Genomic DNA, 15927 nt, shown 5'->3' on the forward strand with positions numbered 1-15927 from the left:
GAAACAACCAAATGCTGATACATAGGAGAGTGGTTGAATAAATAAATGGAGCATTTACATGAGGAAGTACTATGCAAATGTAAAAAGAAAAAAGAATGAGAAAGCTAATGAGTGAGTTCCAAGACAATGGTGAGTGAAACAAAAAACATGGGAAAGTACAAAAGAGTAGCACGCTACCCTTCATGTAAAAAAGAAGAGGATATAAGAAAATATACATGTATCTGCCCAATTGTGCAAAAGAAATACAGAAAGGATAAACCAGAAACTGAAGAGATTGGGTAACTATAGGAGGTGCATGGTAAGAGAGTGGAAAAAATTGAGGGAATGGAGAATATGTAATAGACATTAAAGTGACACTTGTATGTGTATACATTTTTGGTTAGTTCTGACTTTTAGAACTATGTTGATGCTTTGCATATCCTAAAAAATTAAAATTAATATGTAAGGAGAGTTCAAAATGGAATACATTCAGTAACACATGAGTCTAACTGTATTGCAAGTGAACAATATAACCACACTGAAAAGAAAAGAACTAACCTAAGTAACTTTGGTTAGCAAGATTGGTTGTATACTGTATGTTAAGACAGCAAATGGTGTATGTTGTTCTCCAGTTACAAAATTGTTTTCCACAGGGATTTAGATTAGCAATTCTGAAACTGCTCTATGTGTATAGTAGGGCTTAGCAAATACCTAAATTTATCATGAATAATGAGAACCAAGTTTCTCACTGTTAGGAAATGGAACTACAAACAAAGAAAAGAGAAAGGCTAAAAGGAACCCTGTAGTGCTGTGTTGAAGGAATTATCAGTATGAACTCATAGTTTTAAACATATGTACATATGGAGAGGTATAGAAATAGATATAGGTGTATGTTATACATGCATGAACATATATGCATATATTCCCTAACTCTGTTTACTGAGAGCATGAGGAAGTAATGACACCCTAGTAGCAATGAGCACGCTTAGTGCTTGCATCTTGATTTCTAAATACAATTCTCCACAAAAGAAACCAGGTCTACTTAGAGAAATGATTATCTCAGGACTGGGGCAGGGAAAATACAAGATAAGCCTGAAACATCTTATGGTGCCAGAAAGTAAGGAAGTACTCAAAAAATGATGAGGGCATGTCGAAAGGACATAGAAGTAACTTGAAGGAGTTCCCAGTGGAAAAATCTGGAACAATTTGAACAAGAAAATAATAATAGTAACAGTTTATAATCCACAGGAAAAAAATCTATACTGATATAAATAAATAAATAAATAAATAAATAGAGATTTAAGGAGCAGCTCTTTCTTAAAGTAGAATTATAATTAATACATATAGAAGAAATGATGTAAATTGAAAGACATCACCATTTGGCAAAGACCACAGTAACAGTTGTTACCTGCAAGAGTTATTGATGCATGCTGTTGGACGGAATGGTGCCCCCCACCCCATTCCTATGTTGAAGCCCTAACCTCGAATGTGACTATATTTGGAGAGATGGCCACTAAAGAAGTAATTAAGGTTAAGTGAGGTCATATGAATGGGCTCTAATCTGATATGACTGCTGTCCTCATAAGAAGAGGAAGACACACCAGGGATGCACACTCAGAGAAAAGGCCATATGAGGATACAGTGAGAAGGTGATCATCTGCAAGACAAGTGGAGAGGCCTTGAGAGAAATCAATCCTGCTGACACCTTAATCTAGGACTCCCAACCTCCAGAACTGTGAGAAAATAAATTTCTGTTGTTTAAGCCAATCAATGGTATTCTGTTATGGTAGCCCTAGCCAACCAATACAGATGCTAAAATTAGTGGGCAAAAGTATGATTAAAAACAAGATATTTACATAGTCTCAAAGCCTCTCCTCACAAGATGCTTTTTAATGACAAAGCTTAAAATAATAACTTTAAAGTAGTAGAGAAACCTTGCAGACACCACCTCAACCAATGATCAAGGTTAACATCACAAGTAATAAGACATATTGACATCATGAACCACTGATAGGATGACTTAAGACAGACACAACATCATTTCTGTGAGATTCATGCTAAAACTGCACAATCTCAATATAATCATAAGAAAACATTAAACAAGCCCAAATGGAAGGACATTCTACAAAATAACTGATCAATATTCTTCAAACGTGCAAAGGTAGTAGAAGACAAGGAAAAACTGAGGAACTACCACAGATTAAAGAGACAAAGGAGACATGACAACTAAATGCAATATGGAATTCTGAATTGGATCCTGAACCAGAAGAACACATTAGTGACAAAACTGACAAAATCCTTATAAGGCCTACAGATCAATTAATGGTATTTTATGAAATTTAATTTCCTGATTTCAATATTGTACTATGATTATAAAAGACGTTAACAGTAGTGGAACCTGGGTTGAAAGCATATGGGAAATCCATACTATTCTTGCAATTTATCTGTAAGTCTAAAATGATTTCAGTATAAACATTTTTTCTTTTTTCCCAAGATGGAGTCTTGCTGTGTCGCCCAGGCTGGAGTGCAGTAGTGCGATCTTGGCTCACTGCAATCTCCGCCTCCTGGGTTCAAGTAATTCTCCTGCCTCAGCCTCCCAAGTAGCTGGGATTACAGGCATGAGCCATCACGCCCAGCAATTTTCTTTTGTATTTTTAGTAGAGAAGGGGTTTCACCATGTTGGCCAGGCTAGTCTCAAACTCCTGAACTTGTGATCCGCCCACGTCAGCCTCCCAAAGTGCTGGGATTACAGGTGTGAGCCACTGCGCCTGGCCCAATATAAAATTTTTAAAGAAAACAATATTGAGTAAAATATCCACATGCAGGGCTGGTTCTGCTGGCTCATGCCTGTAATCTCAGCACTTTAGTAGGCTGAGGTGGGAGGATTGCTTGAGTTCAGGAGTTTAAGACCAACTTGGGCAACATAGTGAGACCCCCATCTCTACAAAATTTAAAATAAAATTAGGCAGGCATGGTCGCATGCACTTGTAGTCCCAGCTACTCAGGAGGCTGAAGTGGGAGGATTGCTTGAGCCCAGGAGGTTAAAGCTGCAATGAGCTACGATTGAGTCACTGCACTCCAGCCTGGGCAACAGAGCAAGACCCTGTCTGCAAAAAAAAAAAAAAAAAAAAAAAAAAAAAAAAAAAAAAAAAAAAAATGCAGGTGCATAACATTACATTATGATCTCATTTACATATTCTTCTAAAATACATACACAAGCAGGCCAGGCATGGTGGCTCATGCCTGTAATCCCAGCACTTTGGGAGGCCAAGGTGAGCAGATCACTTGAAGTCAGGAGTTCGAGACCAGCCGGGCCAACATGGTGAAACCCTGTCTCTACTAAAAGTACAAAAATTAGCTGGGCATGCTGGTGGGCTCCTGTAATCCCAGCTACTCAGGAGGCTGAGACAGGAGAACTGTTTGAACCCAGGAGGCAGAGGCTGCAGTGAGTTGGGATTATACCACTGCACTCCAGCCTAGGCAACAGAATGAGACTCTGTCTCAAAAAATAAAAAATAAATAAAATACACCCAGGCAATAAAATGCATTTTTCATAGATACACATGTACTAAAAGTATACAAACATGGGCTAGACAGTGGTTGGTTCTCAGTCTTGGCTGCACATTGGCATCACCTGAGGAGCTTTAAAAACTACTGATGTGGGGAAAGAGGGTAAGTCTCAGTTCTTCCCTTTGTCACTCTGGTGATCCTTAGTTTCAAGAAGTAAAACTACATATCCATATCTACATTAAATACGGGGTGAAAACATACACAAAATATTCTTAAGAATCTGTGAAAATCATATGAATAAGTGAATATAAAATCACTTTGATTAGAAAAAACTAACTAATGCTTAAGTTTCCTCTTCCCTAAGAGATTCTGATCTTTTTTTTCTGGCATGTGGTCGCAGGAAACGCAGGGATTTTCTTTTTTATTTATTTTTATTTTTATTATACGCTTTAAGTTCTTAAGGGTAGCATGTGGCACAACATGGCAGGTTTGTTAACATATGTATACATGTGCATCGTTGTGTGCTGCGCCCCGGCATTAACATCGTCATTTACATAGGTAGATGCTCTTATGCCATCCCTCCCCCTCCGGCCTGCTCCCCACAATCGAGCCCGGTGTGTGATGTTCCCCTTCCTTGTCCAAGTGTTATCATTGTTCAATTCACGCACCTATGAGTGGAGAACATCTAGGTGTTTTTGGGATTTTCCTGTTCTTGCCAATACGTTTGCCTGAGAATGATGGTTTCAAGCTGCATCCATGTCCCTCAAAGGACATGGAACTCATCCTTTTTTGTGGGGCCTGGCATCAGTCATTCGCATCGGTGGTATATGTGCCACATTTTTTTTAATCCCAGTCCTGTCACTGATGGACATTTGGTGGTTCCAGTCTTTTGCTATTGTAAATAGTGCCTGCCAATAAACATATGTGTGCATGCATCTCATAGCAGCATGAGTTATAATCCTTTGGGTGATATCCCGCAGTAATCGGGATGCGGCTGGGTCAAATGGTGTTTCTAGTTCTAGATCCTTGAGGAATCGCGCACACTGTTCCCAATGGTGAACTATGTTTACAGTCCCACCAACAGTGTAAAAGTGTTCCTATTTCTCCACCATCCTCTCCAGAACCCTGTTGTTTCCTGGACTTTATTAATGATTGCCATTTAACGGGTGGTGAGATGGTATCTCCATTGCTGTATTTGATTTGCATTTCTCTGATGGCTAGTGATGATGAGCATTTTTTCATTTGTCTGTTGCGCATAAATGTCTTTTTTCTGAGAAGTGTCTGTTCATGTCCTTCTCCCACTTTTTGATGGGGTTGTTTGTTTTCTTTCTTGTAAATTTGTTTGAGTCTTTGTAGGTCTGGATATTAGCCCTTTGTCAGATGAGGTAGATTGCAAAAATTTTCTCCATTCTGTAGTGTTTTGGCCTGTTCACTCCTGATGTCAGTCTTTGCTGTGCAGAAGCTCCTTTAGTTTAATAGATTCCGGCATTTGTCAATTTTGGCTTTTGTTTGGCCCATTCGCTTTTGGTGTTTTGGAACATGAAAGTCCTTGCCCATGCCTATGGTCCTGAAATGGATATTGCCTAAGTCAGAAACCAGGGATTTTCAAAAAGACTCTCAGGTAATCCTGATATGCAGCCAGGGTTTGAGAACACTGGGCTGAGGAGACATAGCAGAAATTCTGTGAATAGTGAGCTGCCTCTGGGGAAGGCAATGAGGGAGAAGTGGAGATTAGCGGAGGAGTCTTCACCTTCACTTCAATCTGAAGCAAAAATGGCCAAATGTTAAGTTTTGTCCCATTTTGGAAGGTGAAGACCACAGGTATTTATTACACTCTTCTCCATCTTTCTTGGTATTTATTTAAATGTATATACATGTTTAAGAAAGACTAAAAAGTAAGCTTACCTGTGAAGCATATAAAAAGTGTCATTTTAACGAAAGTAAATTATAACCAGGAAACATTGTTAATTTGGTTCTACAGAGAAAAAGGAATAAGGAAATAAAGGAAGCGCAGGTTTCAGATGGTGGCTGTTGAAGCGCCCATTGGGAGCCCGCATCAATAATTTTAGTGTTATGCTCCAGCCCTCCTGGCTTATAGGCAGAAACATTACAGTCTTTGCTCGCAGTTCACGCCTTGATTAACTTTTTTGGAAATGTTACAAGTTTTAGCAGTTCAATAATTAGGAAAAATACATTGGCTCAATGGTAACGTACAAAATGATCCTACAAATAGAAATTATTTTTAAAGATAAGTGCTTTGCAATTTTAAAATAAGTCCTGGACAGGCTGGTATTCAACCTGGTTTGTAGCAGTTTTAGCATGCTGGTTGTCTGCAGACTGATTAAGTGGGGTAGGTCCATGATGCACGGCAGGTATAAATCCCTGGCATATCCGCTGGCAGCTCGTAGTTGCATCACTGTAGCCAGCTACTCGGGAGGCCTGAAGGTGGGAGGATCACTTGAGCCAAGGAGTTCAAGACCAGCCTGGACAACATAGTGAGACGCCTGTCTCTAAAAATTTGTTTTAAAAAATATTTTAATATCCACCTTGTCTTAGCTGACCCAGTTTGGCGGCGTATCTATCCCCTCTCTCTCATCTTGCTGTCTAAGTGGGAAGCACTAGCACACACAGCAAGAATTCTGGCTAGGGTCATTCCTGTGGCCCGCAGGGAATGGATTGTCTCTCAGAGGGGATCAGCGTCCACGGGCCATCCAGGATAGTTTCACCTATACCAGTATTAGACAGTTGCCCAGTAAAGAGAATATCAGCTAATGGAAGAAAGGTAAGCTTAGTGGGAAGGACTGGCAGGAAAATTCAGTGCTACAGGGGAAATAAAGAACTCTGACTGAGGATAGAAAATAGTGAGTTCTAAGTATTCACCTTTTGCAAAAGTGGGCTTATGACATTGTCTTTACTAACTTCCTTATTGATTGCCACACCGTCCTCCCTCCTCCCCTTTTCAGATTTCAGTCAGCCAAACATTTATCCTTTACCAAAAGAAAATGCAAATGTTTTTGAAAATAATTATCTGATACTATTGGACAATTGCCACTTTCCTGAGTAACGCAACTCAGGAGAAAAGCTCTTCCTCCATAAGAACTAGGAAAAAGGAAACTTTCAAGAATTGGTTCGTTTTCTTTTCCTTTTTTTTTTTTTTTTTTGAGACAGAGTTTCACCATTGTCACCCAGCCTGGATTGCAGTGGCACGATCTCAGCTCACTGCAACCTCTGCCTCCAGATTTAAAGTGATTCTCCTGTCTCAGCCTCCCAAGTAACTGAGATTACAGGTGCTCACCACCACGCCCAGCTAATTTTAGTATACATAGGGTTTCACTATGTTGACCAGGCTAGTCTCGAACTCCTGACCTCAGGTGATCTGCCCACCTCAGCCTCCCAAAGTGCTGGGATTACAGGAAGGAGCCATCACGCTCAGCCAAGAAATGGTTGTTTTTCTAAAGTGTAGCACATATTGGTTTAGCTGGCAGCTCCTTCTGCACCCCATTCTACCTGTTCAGTGCCTTTATAATCATGTTGATTGGTGGTTAATGTCTGGTACACCTATCTTTCCAGCAGACTATGGGTTTCTCGGAGGAATCTTGTCTTGTTCATCTGTGTATCTCCAATGCCTAGACTCCAGTAAGCACTCAATTTTTTTAAATTGAAACTAAAAAGGGATAAATTAGTATGACATCTTTATTCCTTCCCTTATTGTCACCCACCTCCCCTACCCCTCCCTTTTCTTTAGAAGAGAACCAAATTCTTTTTGTTTGTTTTTTTTTTTGTTTTTGAGACGGAGTCTGGCTCTGTCGCCCAGGCTGGAGTGCAGTGGCGCGATCTTGGCTCACTGTAAGCTCCGCCTCCCGGGTTCATGCCATTCTCCTGCCTCAGCCTCCTGAGTAGCTGGGACTACAGGTGCCCACCACCACGCCCGGCTAATTTTGTGTGTGTGTGTGTATTTTTAGTAGAGATGGGGTTTCACCATGTTAGCCAGGATGGTCTTGATCTCCTGACCTCGTGATCCACCCATCTCGGCCCCCCAAAGTGCTAGGATTACAGGCGTGAGCCACCATGCCCGACTGAGAACCAAATTCTTTAGCTTTCTTTCTAGCTCACTGTAGTGGATGCTCTGACATGCCACCCTGATCCTCCCTTCAGAACTGAACTACTCATTCCCCCAGCTGCCTGGAGTGTTGGAGACTGAGCATTTTTCCCTTGGTGGAAATATCTTCCTTGGCAAAGGTCTGCCCCTTTACTGGAGGTGCCCTCATCTGATGATGGGCCAATGCTTCAGAGCTCTCCACAGGATCAACAGGGACTTCTGTTGCAACTTCACTGTAGCTCAAATTCTCCCTTCCTAATCCTGCTACTTTTTCCTCTTTCACAGGTGTTGATCCTGAGAGCACCCCTAATAAACTCTCTGCACACGAATCTCTCCATCAGAATCTGCATCCTGGGGAACACAGCAGGCAAAACTCTGTAACCTCTGTTTTAAATGTGCTTTTCTCAGGCTTGATCCATAAAACATCAAGTACCTTTTGGAACCGAGATCCACTTCTGAGCTGAGTTTTCACTAAAGAGGCCTAAAGGATAAGGAGATAGGGCTGCAGCCTCATTCACAAGACACTACTCTATTGCCCTGCCCCCCTCCTTCCCACTCCTCTATATATTGTCTATGCATCTCTACTCAGAGAACTTGCTACAATCCAAACAGACAAAAATTCCTTCTTTGGGTCCAAAGTAACTGTAAACTGAACACTATTTAGTTGAAACAGAATCCTTTTACAGGAAGTGCCTGTCCAATATCTTATAACAACTGAGTACCTCCCAAGTTCAAATCCCAGCCTCCCTGTCAAGAGGCTGTCCTGTCTCACACAGCAAAACCTTCAGCTCAGTAGAGGTTCCTTGGCACAGACCTGGTGCTCTCCCAGCATCCTTTGCAGAGTTGCTGCAGCTCAGGTTTGCTACCACCAGGTACTCCTTTCGGCTGGGGATGGCCTTTGGGTTCCTGGCGTAGAGATGGCTCCCACTGCCCCTCAGCAGAGTGCAGCCTGGGGTTTTTCCAGGCTAGTCCAGCCTCAAGCCAACTAGAACTAAGAATCATTTAGAGGAATGAGAGAATGACGGGAACAATCAAACACAGATTTGACCTCACTGGTTTGGGATCAATAGGTAGGGCAACTACGCAGCTACCTCCCTTGACATCAGCCCTGGTGATGTCCAACTTATTGATGTGTCAGATGCCCACAGCAGACACTGGATCTCAGTCACATCATTGTCTGGGAATCATTGTGCAAAGGTCTCTTTATTAGCTTCTTAACAGTACAGGCCTTTTCATCTCTTTCTCCCTCTGCCTGTGGAACATTCTCTCATTCTCACAAAAGAAAAAAGGCTTTTCAGGAAACTAACGTTCTTCTTTCAACCATGCCTCCTCCTCCAGCCAATAATTTTTCATTGTATTTAATAGAATCTAAATCAGATGCATTGCCATCAGACTTACAATATAAACTCTATTATTGGTGTTTCATCATAATAGGAGATTTGGGACCAAAGCCAAACAGTGGCAATTTCTTCCCCTCAGAGGAAAATTGCTTTTAAGAATTAAATAAAATTCTTCTTCTTTATACTATCCTCAACAGACCCTTCCCCTACCCATGATACAATATTTTATGAGGATGATCTTTTAGTATTTTTCCATATTTCAAATTGATTCATTTGATGTCTTCAGCAAAAATAAATAAATAAAGTGGAGGCTTTATCAAATAATTTTAGAGTCACAGGTGGCCAGACAAAATTAGAGTGAAATCTGGCCTTAAAGAGGAAAATTATAAAAACAAAAACAAAATCAAGTAGAGGTAAGAGAAAGACTATACTACCTTACTCTTTAAGCACAAAGAACTGATCCGAAGTAGAGATTTGATGGACTTTCATCTTATCTCTGGTATTTGGGAGCCTTCCAGCACTCACACATTTTTGTCAAGCAGTGTTTACAAAGAACTGGAGAAGCAGTAATGATTCAGGGAAAAGATTTTGCTTCAGGGTGGAAAAGATTAATAAAGGAGTCACATGGCCCATTATTATGCAACAAGATATAATGAACTTTAAGTGGCCAAAGAAAACAACTTAGTAAACAACTTTTTTCCCTCCAAAAGGATAAAGGAAAGAGGAAGTGGAGAAAGTTTCAGTATCCCTTAGAAGTTACAATTGGAGGTTTGACAATCTCTGCAGACCTCCAAAAGAGTGAGTGACATTTCTGAAGCTATAGTAAATATTGATTGTATAATTGCCACATATTTATTCTGGGGCTCTCAAGAGAAATAATTTTCTCAGATTGAGGGTTTGATTTTAAGTTTTATTTCAGTTTCAGGGATACACATGCAGGTTTATTATATAGGTAAATTGCATGTCATAGGGATTTGGTATACAGATTATTTAGTCACCCAGGTAATAAGAATAGTACACTGTATTAGTCTGTTCTCCTGTTGCTAATAAAGACATACCCGAGACTGGGTAATTTATAAAGGAAAGAGGTTTAATTGACTCACAGTTCCACATGGCTGGGGAGGCCTCACGATCATGGCAGAAGGCAAAGGAGAAGCAAAGCCACATCTTACATGGCAGCAGGCAAGAGAGCTTGTGCAGGGGATCTCCCATTTATAAAACCATCAGATCTTGTGAGATTATTCACTATCACAAGAAGAGCATGAGAAAGACCTACCCTCATGATTCAATTACCTCCCACTGGGTCCCTCCGATGACACATGGGAATTCCGGCAGCTATAATTCAAGAAGAGATTTGGGAGGGGACACAGCCAAACCATATCATTCCACCCCTGGCCCCTCCCAAATCTCATGTACTTTTCACATTTCAAAACACAATCATGCCTTCCCAACAGTCCCCCAAAGTCTTAACTCATTTCAGCATTAACTCAAAAGTCCGCAGTCCAAAGTCTCATCTGAAACAAGGCAAGTCCCTTCCACCTATGAGTCAGTAAAATTAAAAGCAAGTTAGTTACTTCCTAGATACAATGGGGGTACAGGCATTGGGTAAATATATCTGTTCCAAATGTGAGAAATTGGTCACAATGAAGGGGCTACACGCACCATCCATGCAAGTCTAAAATCCACCAGGGCAGTCAAATCTTGAAGCTCCAAAATGATCTCCTTTGACTCCATATCTCACATCCAGGTCATGCTGATGTAAGAGATGGGTTCCCATGGTCTTGGGCCACTCCACCCCTGTGACTTTGCAGGGTACAGCCCCACTCCTGGCTGCTTTCATGGGCTGGCATTGAGTGTCTACAGCTTTTCCAGGCACATGGTGCAAGCTGTCCATAGATCTACCATTCTGGGGTCTGGAGGACAGTGACCCTCTTCTCATAGCTCCACTAGGCAGTGCCCCTGTGGGGACTCTGTGTGGGAGCTCCCACCCCACATTTCCCTTCTGCACTCCCCTAGCAGAGGTTCTTCATGAGAGCTCCACCCTTGCAGCACACCTCTGCTTGGACATCCAGTCATTACCATAAATCCTCTGAAATCTAGGCAGAGGTTCCCAAACCTCAATTCTTGACTTCTGTCTACCCACAGGCCCAACACCATGTGTAAGCTGCCAAGTCTTAGGGCTTGCACCCTCTGAAGCAATGCCCTGAGCTGTATGTTGGCCCCTTTTAGCCACAGCTGGGATGCAGGCCACCAAGTCCCAAGACTGCACAAAGCAGCAAGGCCCTAGACCTGGCCCACAAAACCATTTTGTTCTCCTAGGCCTCTGGACTGTGATGGGAGGGGCTGCCATGAAGATCTCTGACATGCCCTGGAGACATTTTTCCCACTGTCTTGGTGATTAATATTTGGCTCTTTGCTACTTATGCAAATTTCTGCAGACAGCTTGAATTTCTCCCCAGAAAATGGGGTTTTCCTTTCTATCGCATCACCAGGCTGCAAATTTTCCAAATTTTTATGCTCTGCTTCTTCTTGAACACTTTGCCACTTAGAAATTTCTTCCACCAGATGCCCTAAATCATCCCTCTCCAACCAAAGTTCCACAGACCTCTAGGGAAGGGGAATGCTGCCAGTCTCTTTGCATAGCAAAAGTGACCTTTACTCTAGTTCCCAACAAGTTCCTCATCTCCATCTGACACCACCTGAGCCTGGACTTTATTGTCCATATCACTACCAGCATTTTGGTCAAAGCCACTCAACAAGTCTCTAGGAAGTTCCAAACTCTCCCACATTTTTCTGTCTTCTTCTGAGCCCTCCAAACTGTTTTATCCTCTGCCTGTTACCCAGCTCTAAAATTGCTTCCACATTTTCAGGTATCTTTACAGCAGCACTTCACTACCCAGTACCAGTATACTGTATTTGTCTGTTCCCACACAGCTAATAAAGACATACATGAAACTGGGTAATTTACAAAGGAAAGAGGTTTAATTGACTTACAGTTCAACATGTCTGGGGAGGCCTCATAATCATGGTGGCAGGCAAAGGAAAAGTAAAGTCATGTCTTACACTGTGGCAGGCAAGAGAGCTTGTGCAGGGGAACTCCTATTTATAAAACCATCAGATCTCATGAGACTCATTCACTATCATGAAAACAGCACAAGAAAGGCCCGCCCTCATGATTCAATTGCCTCCCACTGGGTCCCTCTCACGACACTTGGGAATTATAGGAGCCACAATTCAAGATGAGATTTGGGTGGGGACACAGCCAAACCATATCATACCTGCTAGGTAGTTTTTGATCCTCTCCCTTCTGCTCCCCTCCACCCTTAAATAGGCCTCGGTGTCTGTTGTTCCCTTCTTTGTGTCCATATGTACTCAATATTTAGCTCCTACCTATAAGTGAGAACATGCAGCATTTGGTTTTCTGTTCCTATGTTACTTTGCTTAAGATAATGGCCTCCAGCTCCATCCACGTTGCTGCAAAGGACATGACCTCATTCTTTTTTATGGTTGTGTAGTATTCTGTAGTGTATATGTACCACATTTCTTTATCCAGTCTACTGTTGATGGGCATTTAGATTCATTGCATTCACATTGAGATTTTTTCATTGCAGCTACCCTACTGGGACAGAATGATCATTTATTTTGCTTCCCATACTGCAATTAGTTTGAGAGCTGTGTGGAATCAATACTACTGTCCATCATTACTATATAATGGAGATAATGTCAATAATAATAGTGATGGTGGTGATGGAGATGGGAGTAATGAAGATTATAGTGGTAGGCATGGAATGGTAATGACTGTGGTGATGGCAATGTGTTAGAGGTGGTGATTGTAGTGACAGTAGTGGTGGTACTGATCATGGCAGAAGTGAAATGGTGATTGCGTTGATGGTGATGCAATATAGGTAGTGATGGTGGTGACAGTAGTGATTGTGTTGGTGCTGGTGGTGATGGTGACAGTGACAATGGCAGTGGTGAGGAAAATGGTGGTAATAGAGATATTGATGGAGATTATGATGGTAATGGTGATGATGGTAATGATAATTATGATAATAATAGGGGTGGTGAGAAGAATGGTGTTGATGATGGTGGTAATAGAGGTAGTAATGTGGTAGATATAATGATAAGACCAGTCTTTTACAGAGAAAATGTCCCTATTCAGAAGGTTTTAAGAGCCTAGAACTTATTTCTGAACTTCTTTGAATGTGCCCTCAGTGACAATGGGTGGACTTCTTTACTGTCATTCAACAAATATTTATTCAGTATCCACTAGGTTCCAGGCAGTCTTCAAGGTACTGATGATACACCAAAACAAACAAAAATCCTTGTTCCATTTAAAAATGGAGAGCCTCTACATATTGGGTACAGTGTATACTGCTTGGATGACCAGTGCACTAAAATCCCAGAAATCACCACTAAAGAATTTATCCATGTGACCAAAATTGCCTGTACCCCAAAACTATAAAAAAATAAAAAAATAAATAAAAATGGAAAGTCTCCATTTTAACCAATGAGACAGAAAATAAATAAAGTAGATAAGTAGATAAGTAAAATATGTCATATGTAGGGTAATGATAAGCCCTAAGGAAAAAGGCAAAGCATGGAAGGGAGATATGGAGGCGGGTGGGAGGTGTGTGCGTGAGTATGTGTGGGTCTGTGTGTGATAATTTGGGTGACTGTTCAGCAAATATTCTTTCCCTTCTTTCTCTCAGTGTGGGCAGAGTATAGTTCTCTGCCTCATTAATATTGAGTTTGATCATGTGATTTCCTTTGACCAATATTGCTTATATTATTTGGATTGACTCTTACGCTGTGATGATACACCATGAGAAGAGCATATCTGGGGTACCTACTTCCCCTTAATTCTGTGCCTCAACACACATATAGAGCAGACCTAAACCAAACCCACAGCCTAAAGCAGAGCTAAGCCCAAGCAAGGCCCACCCTAAATGAATCAAGTCTCAGATGAACTCATGAGTACGGAAATAAATGCTTGTTAACCACTGAGTTTGGGCATATTTTGTTATGCTGCCTCATTCTGGCAATAGCTGACTAACACAGAGTAGATGTAATTTTATTTTAAACTTTTCAGTTGATACACAATTGTATGTATTTATGGAGTACTTGTGATATTTTCATACATGTATACAATGTGTAATGATCAAATCAGAGTAATTAGCACATCTATCACCTCAAACATTTATCATTTCTTTGTGTTGGGAATATTCAAAATCCTTTCTTCTAGCTGTTTTGAAAGATACAATAAATTATTGTTAACTATAGTCACTCTACTGTGTTATATGGAACATTAGAACTTATTCCTCCTATCTACTTTGGGTACAGTATACACTGCTTGGGTGATGGGTGCAACAAAGACTCAGAAATCACCACTAAAAAACTTATTCATGAAACCAAACACCACCTGTTCCCCATAAACCTCCTGAAAATTTTAAAACCTTTTAGAAACTAAAACTAAAAAATTGAATAAAGCCTCTGAAAATTGAATTGAAAAGAACATATTCCTCCTATATAGTTGTAATTTTGTGTTATTAACCAGCTTCTCCCTAGCCCCTGTACGCTCCCCCTTCCAAAACTCTGATAACTACTATTCTATTCTCTCCTTCTATGTGATCAATTTTTTTTAACTCCCACATATAAATAAGAACACGTGGTTATTTGTCTTTCTGTGCCTGGCTAATTTCACTTAACATAATGTCCTCCAGGCTCATCCATGTTGCCACAAATGACAGAATTTCATTCTTCATGGCCAAATAATATTCCATTTTGTATATGTATCACATTTTCCTTATTAACTTGTCAATAGACACTTAGATTGATTTAATATCTTGGCTACTGTGAATAGTGCTGCAATAAACATGGGAGTGCAGATATCTCTTCAACATGCTGATTTTCTCTATTTTGATATATACTCCATGGTGGGATTGCTACATCATATGGTATTTCTATTTTTAGTTTTTTGAGGACCCTCCATACTGTTTGCCATAACGGCTGTACCAATTTACATTCCCATCAAGAGTGCGTAAGAATTTTCCTTTCTCTACTTCCTTATCAGTACACTTGGGGTGAGATGAAACTTCATTGTGGTTTTTATTTGCATTTCCCTGATGACTAGTGATATTGAACAATTTTTCATATACCTGTTAGCCATTTGTATGTCCTCTTTTGAGAAATGTCTATTCAGAACATTTGTTGATTTTTAAATCAAATTATTTGTTTTATTGTTTGTTTTGCTATTGAGTTGAGTTCCTTATATATTTTGGATATTACTTCTTTGTCAGTTGAATTGTTTGCAAATATTTTCTCCCATTCTCTAGGTTATCTTTATTTTGTTGTTTCCTTTGTTGTGCAGAAGCTTTTTAGTTGGATATAATCCCATTTGTCTATTTTTTATTTTATTGCCTGTGCTTTTTGAGGTCTCATCCAAAAAATCTTTGCTCAGACCAATGTCCTGAAGCATATCCCCTGTGTTTTCTTCCAGTAGTTTTATAAGCTTTGGTCTTACATTTAATCTTTTATCTATCTTGAATTAATTTTTGTATATGGTGAGAGATGGGGTCTAGTTTCATTCTTCTGCATATGGATATCCAATTTTCCCAGCACTATTTATTGAAGAGGGTGTTCTTTCCCCAGTGTATGTTTTTGGCACGTTTGTCAAAAGTCAGTTGGCTACAAAGATATATATTCATTTCTGGGTTTTCTCTTCTGTTCCATTGGTCTATGTATCTGTTTTTATGCCAGTACCATGTTGTTTTGGTTTCTATAGCTTTGTAGTATATTTTGCAGTCAGATGGGGGATGCTATCAACTATGTTCTTTCTTACTCAGGATTGCTTTGGCTGTTCAGGGTCTTTTGTGGCTTCCATCTGAATTTTAGGATTGTTTTTTCTATTTCTGTGAAAAATTTTATTGGAATTTTGACAGGGATTGAATTGAATCTGTAGATCACTTTGGGTAGTACAGACATCTTAACAATATTAAC

The sequence above is a fragment of the Rhinopithecus bieti genome, unplaced genomic scaffold (assembly GCF_001698545.2).
Source record: "Rhinopithecus bieti isolate Rb0 unplaced genomic scaffold, ASM169854v2 scaffold_25806, whole genome shotgun sequence".
Taxonomy (NCBI): Eukaryota; Metazoa; Chordata; class Mammalia; order Primates; family Cercopithecidae; genus Rhinopithecus; species Rhinopithecus bieti.